Source organism: Xenopus laevis, chromosome 4L (assembly GCF_017654675.1).
Source record: "Xenopus laevis strain J_2021 chromosome 4L, Xenopus_laevis_v10.1, whole genome shotgun sequence".
NCBI lineage: Eukaryota > Metazoa > Chordata > Amphibia > Anura > Pipidae > Xenopus > Xenopus laevis.
In genome coordinates this window covers 25,066,940-25,076,054 of record NC_054377.1, presented here as the reverse complement: position 1 = coordinate 25,076,054, position 9,115 = coordinate 25,066,940, and the positions used below count along the sequence as shown (strand labels likewise).

At 41.5% G+C, this 9,115-nt stretch overlaps 3 non-coding genes across 3 annotated transcripts; 2 read left to right on the top strand and 1 right to left on the bottom strand.

Moving 5' to 3' along the window:
• The first annotated feature begins 1,842 nt into the window (after nucleotides 1–1,842).
• On the top strand, nucleotides 1,843–1,915 carry trnav-uac. Its single transcript has one exon. It is a non-coding gene; the product is annotated as a tRNA-Val (tRNA).
• Nucleotides 1,916–4,185: 2,270 nt separating this feature from the next.
• Nucleotides 4,186–4,258, top strand: trnav-uac. Its single transcript has one exon. It is a non-coding gene; the product is annotated as a tRNA-Val (tRNA).
• Nucleotides 4,259–6,235: 1,977 nt separating this feature from the next.
• On the bottom strand, nucleotides 6,236–6,308 carry trnav-uac. The gene has a single exon. It is a non-coding gene; the product is annotated as a tRNA-Val (tRNA).
• Nucleotides 6,309–9,115: the final 2,807 nt, after the last annotated feature.

Below are 9,115 nucleotides of genomic sequence, written 5' to 3'. Positions count from 1 at the left end.
TCATTTAAAGGGATCCTGTCATCAGAAAACATGTTTTTTTCAAAACGCATCAGTTAATAGTGCTACTCCAGCAGACTTCTGCACTGAAATCCATTTCTCAAAAGAGCAAACAGATTTTTTTATATTCAATTTTGAAATCTGACATGGGGCTAGACATTTTGTCAATTTACCAGCTGCCCCTGGTCATTGTGCCTGCACGTTAGGAGAGAAATGCTTTCTGGCAGGCTGCTGTTTTTCCTTCTCAATGTAACTGAATGTGTCTCAGTGGGACATGGTTTTTTACTATTGAGTGCTGTTTTTAGATCTACCAGGCAGCTGTTATCTTGTGTTAGGGAGCTGCTATCTGGTTACCTTTCCATTGTTCTTTTGTTTGGCTGCTGGGGGGGAAAGGGAGGGGTGTGATATCACTCCAACTTGCAGTACAGCAGTAAAGAGTGATTGAAGATTATCAGAGCACAAGTCACATGACTTGGGTAACATTGGCATCAAACATAATTTTACCACCTTGATGGCAAGCATGGTGCTAGGTGTAGCACTTGGGGACTTTTGCCTTATGGAGAAAGTATTAAATATTGTTGTTTAAGTGCTTATTACAGCTGTACCTCATTTATACTCCAGATGGCTTTCCAGCTTAAAGTATTATACATTTCATTAATGCATAGCGCTTTGTTCAAATCTGTGGGCCCGAATTTCCCTTTGCGGCACCCTTGGCCGATGGTCCTAGTGTCAGCATGACCACATTACGCGCATTCTCCCCCCAAGCGCTTATGGCATGCGTTGGAGCACTGGCAAGCTGTGTGTCCCCAGTGCTACTTAGGATACAGCTGGGTGGCATGCCTCGCCAAAAATCTGAGCCTGACCAGGTGTTTTAAAATGGAAATGCAGGTTTAGAACTTGCATCCCTAACTGCACATGCATGTTTTGGGCTTAAATCATCCAGGCGGGGTTTTCAAGGCATCAAGTGTATAGCTGCCTTTAGCCTTCCCAAACAAAAAAAGTCACCCTCCGCCTATGTTTTAGGGGCTCCCTTTCTTAGCAGAACAATTCAAATAACCAACTCCAGTGGAGATTCGGGGAGATTTAGTCGCCCGGCAACAAATCGCCTCTTCTTCAGGCAAATAATCTCCCCGAACTGCCTTTGGAGCGCTTTGCCTCACAAGGAAACTTCAGGTGACTTTGGAAAACGAAGCACTTTGAGTGCCATCCCACCGGCGATTTAGATTCTAGCCGGCGGAAAGGCTTTTTGGGGAGATTAGTCGCCCGGAGAAAAGGCGATTAGTCGCCATGTGACTTATTCTCCCCGAATCTTCCTGTATGTCTCTGCCTATGATGATTTTGTATTAATACAGTGTTATAAAGGCTTGGTTACAGCTTGGTTCCATAATCATGAAATATAGAGTAAGTGAGACCCTTTTACTGGTTTAGTAGATTATACAAAGTAGACTTTTAGGATTTCTAGGTCCCTGCTTCAGGCTCAGGCTGTGCAGCTGTAACTGAAGTGAATGAGCAGTTTCTGCAGACAGCATAAAGTAAAGTAATAGCATTCAAGTTTATTATCGGTTATTATCAGAGGTGGTTTGCATGTAAATTAACTTTTAGTATGTTATGGAATGGCTATTTTTTAATTGGCCTTATTTTTTTTTATTTTTTATAGTTATTGAATTACTTTCCTTCTTCTTCTGTCTCTTCCCAGCTTTCAAATGGGGGGTCACTGAACCCATCTTAACAACAATTCCAGCTCTTGTGTATGAAATATACAAACGATTTTGAGTCAAATAAGAAATACCAAAATTATTTTAAAATAGTTTACACATTACTGTGTTAGAAGGGCTAGCAGAGCTTGGTTTTGTAGTGTAGTAGTCATCACGTCTGCTTTACATGCAGAAGGTCCTGGGTTCAATCCCCAGTGAAACCAGTACTTTTATTTACACCATCCCCTTTGTTTTCTTTTGTCATGTCAGTGTCACTGTATTGCTAGTTTATAGATGTTTATTACTGGCATATGTAGAAAAACTACAGACCTATGTTGACACACACAAATATACATTTCTAAGAATCCGATATCTACAAGCCTATTAACAATCTGATGGGCATATTTCTATTGTATATATCTATGCACACATAGTGGATTTTGGTGCTGAAATGCAAACTGTTGCATTTTGGCGCCAAAATCCACCGCATATAAGGGGTTAATTCTCACTATAGGAGCAGATTATCAGCTTCCGTTTATCCACAGGTCAAGATCTGCTAAGTATGGCATTAGCCTTAAGATGGCCACAGACGCAAAGATCCGATCGTACGAATCAATGTACGATCGGACTTTCCATCCCCAGACCTGCCACTAACCATTCAGATCAGTCTTACCATTCCGACCAAATAAAGTAGTTAAAGAACAGATCAGCCAAAATCCACTGCATATAAGGGGTTAATTCTCACCATAGGAGCAGATTACCAGCTTCCGTTTATCGACAGGTCAAGATCTGCTAAGTATGGCACTAGCCTTAAACTGGCCACAGACGCAAAGATCCGATCGTACGAATCAATGTACGATCGAACGTTCCCATCTCCTGACCTACCACTAACCATTCAGATCAAAGTCTTACCATTCCGACCAAATAAAGTAGTTAAAGAACAGATCAGCAATGTTCTGCCCCTGACAGCAATCGTACGATATCTATGTCCAACCAAAGCTAGTGACAGTCTCCCACTGAAAATCATACGATCGGCAATACATGCAGAGATATTACCCGTAGCCGACAGAAATTAACTAACCTGTCGGATCGACCAAACGACGATCTCTACCGGACGAAAAATGTCGGGACTCTCCACACACGTTCCGAAAATTGTACAAATCCTCGATTCGTACAATGAGATCTTTGCGTCTATGGCCAGCTTTAGGTTGAAAGGTGAAGGCTGAGTGTTTTCAAACATTACCGTATATACTCGAGTATAAGCCGACCCGAGTATAAGCCGAGGTACCTAATTTTACCTACGAAAACTGGGAAAACTTATTGACTCTAGTATAAGCCTAGACACAACTACAGCCCTGTCTCCCAGCAGCTCACATTCTGCCAAATCGACCCCCCCAGCGATCAACCGGACTTCTTTGCAAAGTTGATGGTGACAGAGAATTGCCAAACGGATTACTGTGTGCATTGTCCCACTGTCCCACTACCATGTGCAGAGGGTGCTGTTTGATATTGCCATCACTGTTAATCTTTCGTATAACCAACAGAGGGCGCTGTGTGATATTGCAGTCACTGTTATTCTTTCATATAACCAACAGAGGGCGCTGTGTGATATTGCAGTCACTGTTATTCTTTCATATAACCAACAGAGGGTGCTGTGTGATATTGCAGTCACTGTTAATCTTTCATATAACCAACAGAGGGCACTGTGTGATATTGCAGTCACTGTTATTCTTCCATATAACCAACAGATGGCGCTGTGTGATATTGCAGTCACTGTTATTCTTTCATATAACCAACAGAGGGTGCTGTGTGATATTGCAGTCACTGTTAATCTTTCATATAACCAACAGAGGGCACTGTGTGATATTGCAGTCACTGTTATTCTTCCATATAACCAACAGATGGCGCTGTGTGATATTGCAGTCACTGTTATTCTTTCATATAACCAACAGATGGTGCTGTATGATATTGCAGTCACTGTTATTCTTTCATACAACCAACAGATGGCGCTGTGTGATATTGCAGTCACTGTTATTCTTTCATATAACCAGTCACTGTTATTCTTTCATATAACCAACAGAGGGCGCACTGTTATTCTTTCATATAACCAACAGAGGGCATTGTGGGATATTGCAGTCTCTCCCCAAGTGTACTGTTGGTATAGGAATGATTAAAAGTGTCTGCAATCTTAGCTACTCGGGTCGGGTACCGCTGACCCGAGTATAACCCGAGGTAGACTTTTTCAGCACATTTTGGATGCTGAAAAACTCTGCTTATACTCGGGTATATACGGTACATGGATGTCTGACTTGTCTTTTGACATCCTCATATTTTACAACAGGAAGTACATTATTTATTATAGTGTACAAGTTTCATTGAGCCATATGACAGAAATGACATCACTAAGCACCGATTATAAGGATGTATTTTGCAGGATATTCATGGCTTTTCTCTATTACATTATAAGAGTCAGAGATCAATAAATCTAACAGTAGGTTTCATAGTGTAGTGGTTATCACATCTGCTTTACACGCAGAAGGTCCTGGGTTCAATCCCCAGTGAAACCAAGGTGTTTATTTAGAGACTGTCCCCCATGGAATATATTATGGAATATATTAGTATGTAATATGCATCACGTGCTTGTGTAAAAAGTCTCTTAGGCCATACATATATAAAGTAATCAGTATGCCCTCTGTTGTAAAATATAAAATATTATAAATCCCCAAAGAGTTCCCAGTCCCTAAAAAGGCTCTAGACTGAAGGCCTTTCAAGAAGGGGTACATTATTTTTTTATTAAAATTCTGATTTTTCTAAACAACAGGATATTAAATTATTACTTTGCAAATATTATGCTCTGTATAGGGTAGGTGAGATTAAAGAATGTGGACTTTCAGGACTTCTAATGTCCCTGTTTTAGGCATGGTATCAGGGACCTAAGAAATGGCAAAAGCTTGCATTGTATTGAGTACCAAGTTAGCTAATAAAAGGTATCATCTACACTATTCTTTGATCTATAGCTAATACGTTATTCAGCAATACAGCTATGGTGTCACAGTGCTGTGGTTATCCTGTCTGTTTTACATGCAGAATGTCCTGGGTTTGATCCCCAGTTAAGAACATGCCATGATATAAAGCATAGTGCATTACTTGCTTATATGTATGGATAACTGGCAGGTGTATAAGTCTACAATAGCAACACACCATTCATATATATATATATATATATATATATATATATTTATATATAAAAGTAATTAATATACCCACGTTTGTAAAATATAAGGTCACTAAGGCATTCCAGGACCCTGTGTAGGCTAAAGGCCGGGTACTTTCATACAGGTCATTGAACTCCGAAGTGACCTCCTAGTTCCATGACCATATCCTTAGATTTTACAACAGGGAGTACATAATTTCTTACAATATTTTTTCAAGCATGCTGCATTTTCTTACTCTTGACAAATGTTCAAAAGACATTAGATTATAAGGCTGCATTTTGAACTCACAAAATTACAAACGGATTTTTTAAAATACATATAAACACAATATGTATGTTTTATGCTCGCAACATTATTTTGTAAACATGTTCAAAAAACACATTTGTGCAAAGGCCCTTACACCCTGCCTTCAACTGTGCTTAATATTCCTGCATTCCCCCGCAGGCGAGAGCAGGATGGAACGCAGCCTGGTGTTTTTTATGATCCTGTACTGCCACAGGCTCATTCAAGCACCAAATGCAGGTGGAACACAACATGATGGCTGCCTTTTGTCCTGAGCTCCGCTGTGGTGTTCCACCTGTGTCAATACAGGCCTGTAAGAAAGACTAGGCTGTGTTTCATCCTGCGATCCCCTGGGGTGGAACCAGGGGCGTTCCAGGCCCCTCTGCCAGTTGCTGCTGCCAGTTGCTGCTGCCCCCCCATGCGCTTACCTTATTGTGCCTGAGGAGGTCCAGGGGGGTCCACGAGGGCGGCAGAGAGGGCCAGTACGCTAGCGCAGAGCGCCTAATTGTGCTTTCTGTGCTAGAAGATCCGAATTTCTGGTTTGAAGAACTGAAATTCAGCCTCAAAGTACCAGGAGCGCCATTTTTGCCACTCCTGGTACCTAGTGGGGCGCTGATGCCTGAGGCAACAGCCCCAACTCGCCTCATTGGAACACATGGGTGGAACACATGAAAATTAAGCGCAGGGTAACACAGGGTGAAACATCCATCCGTAAAGGCCATTAGATGCAGGCTGGTTTCTGTGTGGTCAGACAGAATGCATATAAATTAATAATTAGGTTTTCAAGGCATTGATTAAAAATGTATCAGGCTCCAAATGTGTGAGGTGCAGGAGTCAAAATATACCCTGGCATTCAAGTCCAAAGAGGCCCAAACAAAGAAAAGTAAAACTTTCAAAAATCTCAAAATATATCATTATCAATGTTATAGCAATTTTGATTGTAATATTTCTTCCCCTTCAAAAATGTTATTAGAAATGTTTTAAGTTCTGGAATATGGATATCTGATAACAGAAGGCAGATGATGTGGAAGCAGAAGAAAAAAACACTGGTTTCACTGGGGATCGAACCCAGGACCTTCTGCGTGTAAAGCAGACGTGATAACCACTACACTATGAAACCACATGATACTTGCCCCTAAGGATTTAATACAGATTCCTATAATAGATTTCAAACATTAAAAACAAGATTAATTTTATATATTACTACAGGTAAAGGATCTATTGTCAGGGTTGCTTGGGACCTGGAGTTTTTCATATAAGTCATCTTTCTGTAATTTCGATAACCATACCCTTAGTCTGCTAAAAAAATAAACACAATAGAATTGTTTGGGCACCAATATGCATTCAACAGCTTAGGGTAGGACTTCATGGACGTTTTCGGCGCGATCTGACGCGCTGCAACAAAACAACAGTGGCAAATCGCATGTGATGGAAATAAGGTAAGTAATGGAAATGTCGGAGGAAGTCGCAGCATGCAGCGTCTGCATCCGACAGTCGCGTTGCATCAGATCAATGCTGGAACACCATCCAACAATGCATTCACTTACCTTATTTCCTTCGCATGCGATATGCCGCCGGCGTTTTGTTGCAGCGCGTCGGATTGCGCTGAAAACGTCCATGTAGTGCTACCCTTAGTTTCCACCAAGTACAACGTAATGGTTTATTACTACAGAGAAAACTTCTTTTTTTAAAAAAAAAAAAAAAAACTATTATTGCTATGAAATGGACTCTATGTGAGCTGCTCTTCATGTAATTTGAAGCTTAGTGGATAATAAGTTTTTGGACCAGGGATCCCATGCTTGTATGTTTGGAATCCTGATGGAAAACCAATAGATGCCTGATGGTGACATCTATAATTTTTATAGTTTTAATTCAGGTATAGGATGCAGTGAAGCTTCTAGTGACTAGCAGCAGTCCTATGCCCCTTATGTGAGCACCTTTTTTAAAAAATTTGCATTGTACCCCAATTGCTCCTGGGACAAACATATTTGGTTGTAAATTAAGTACGTCTGGCCAAATGTACTGATCCAACTCCCATGTGCTGGAAGTGTTAGATACAAAAACTGCATAAACAAAAAACACAGCAGGCATTAGCTGAAATTGAAGCTATGCAACATTTCTATAAAGTATTGCTCAGCACGTGAAAAATCCCTGCTTATCTCTTGAGTGCTTGGCAAAGCCCTTCAAACCAATAAGGGGTGGTTAACCTTTAAGTCAACTTTTGGCTAATACTCAGCAACTTTTCAATTGGTCCTCATTTTTTCTGTTTTTTATAGTTTTTGAATTATTTGCCTTTTTTTTTTACTCTTTCCAGCTCTCAAATTGGGACTATCTTAAAACATCTTCTCTGTAAGGCTACAAGTGTATTGTTATTGTTACTTTTTATTACTCATCTTTATATTCAGGCCTTCTCCTATTTATATTCCAGTCTCTTATTCAAAGCAATGATGGTTGCTAGGTGAATTTGGACCCTAGCAACCAGATTGCGGAGTTTGCAAATTGGAGAGCTGCTGAATGAAAAGCTAAATAACCAAAACTAATTGCAAATTGTCTCAGAATATCATTCTCTACATCATACTAAAAGCTCATTCAAAGTTGAACAACCCTTTAGGGTGGTGACACATGCTAAGATTCAGGGAGATTTAGTCACCCAGCAACAAATGACCTCTTCTTCAGACGACTAATCTCCCAGAAAAGCATTCCCATTGGCTAGAATGTAAATCACCAGCAAGTTGTCCAAAGTTGGCTCACAAGGAAACTACAGAAAACAAAGCGCTCTGAGTGCGATTAGTCTCCCGAAGAAGAGGCGGTTTTTTGCTGGGCGACTAAATCTCCCCTAATCTTAGCGTATGTCACTAGCCTAAGGGTGGTGGCACACGCTGCTATTTGAAGAGGTGTCATCCAGTGACAAATCGCTTCTTCTTCAGGCGGCTAATCTCCCCAAACTGTCTTCCCGCTGGCTAGAATGTAAATCGCCGGTGGGATGGCACTTGGAACGTTTTTGTTTCGAAGTCATCCGAAGTTTCCTCATGAGGTAACTTCGGGCGACTTCGGAAAAACAAAGTGATCCGAGTGCCATCCCGCCGGCGATTTACACTCTAGCCGGCGGGAAGGCTTTTCGAGGAGATTAGTCGCCCGAAGAAGAGTCGATTTGTTGCTGGCAACTAAATCTCCCCAAATCTTAGCTTGTCACTGGCCTAAGGGTGGCGGCACACGCTACGATTTGGGGAGATGTCGCCCAGTGACAAATAGCTTCTTCTTCAGCCGACTAATCTCCCAGAACTGCCTTCCCGCTGGCTAGAATGTAAATCTCGGGAGGGATAGCATTTGGAACGCTTTTGTTTCAAAGTTGTCTGAAGTTTCCTCATGAGGCAACTTCAGGTGACTTCGGAAACACTACGCGATCCGAGTGTCATCCGGCTGGCAGTTCGGGGAGATTAGTCGCCAGAAGAAGAAGCGATTTGTCGATGGCCTAGCCGGTATATACCTGCCAAGGCCGGGGCCGGTATTACAAATTTACTGGGAATGTAGCTGCCGGTAAATTTGTAATACATTTAAAAGGAGCCCTCGGCCTACCCCCAATCCCCTGGAACATCCCCTGGAACTTACCTTCACTCTTACTCCTTCTAGCCTCCGTGATGTCAGTGTCATGGCCCAGCCCCTTTTGACTTCACGGTCCGCCCCTTTGTGTACCCGCCCCCCAGCAGCCGGTAAAATATGTTTAAAAAGGTGGCAACCCTCATTGTACACAGTAGAATATCAGAAAACAAACATTTTGGGAATGGGATATAATATAAGATATTGATTGAAGTACAGCACAACAAATTTTTCTATAGATAAAAATGCCTTTATTGAAACACTGGCATGACCCGGATAAGCGACGTTTCAGGCTACACAGTGCCTTTTTGCAAGCTTACCAGACACTTC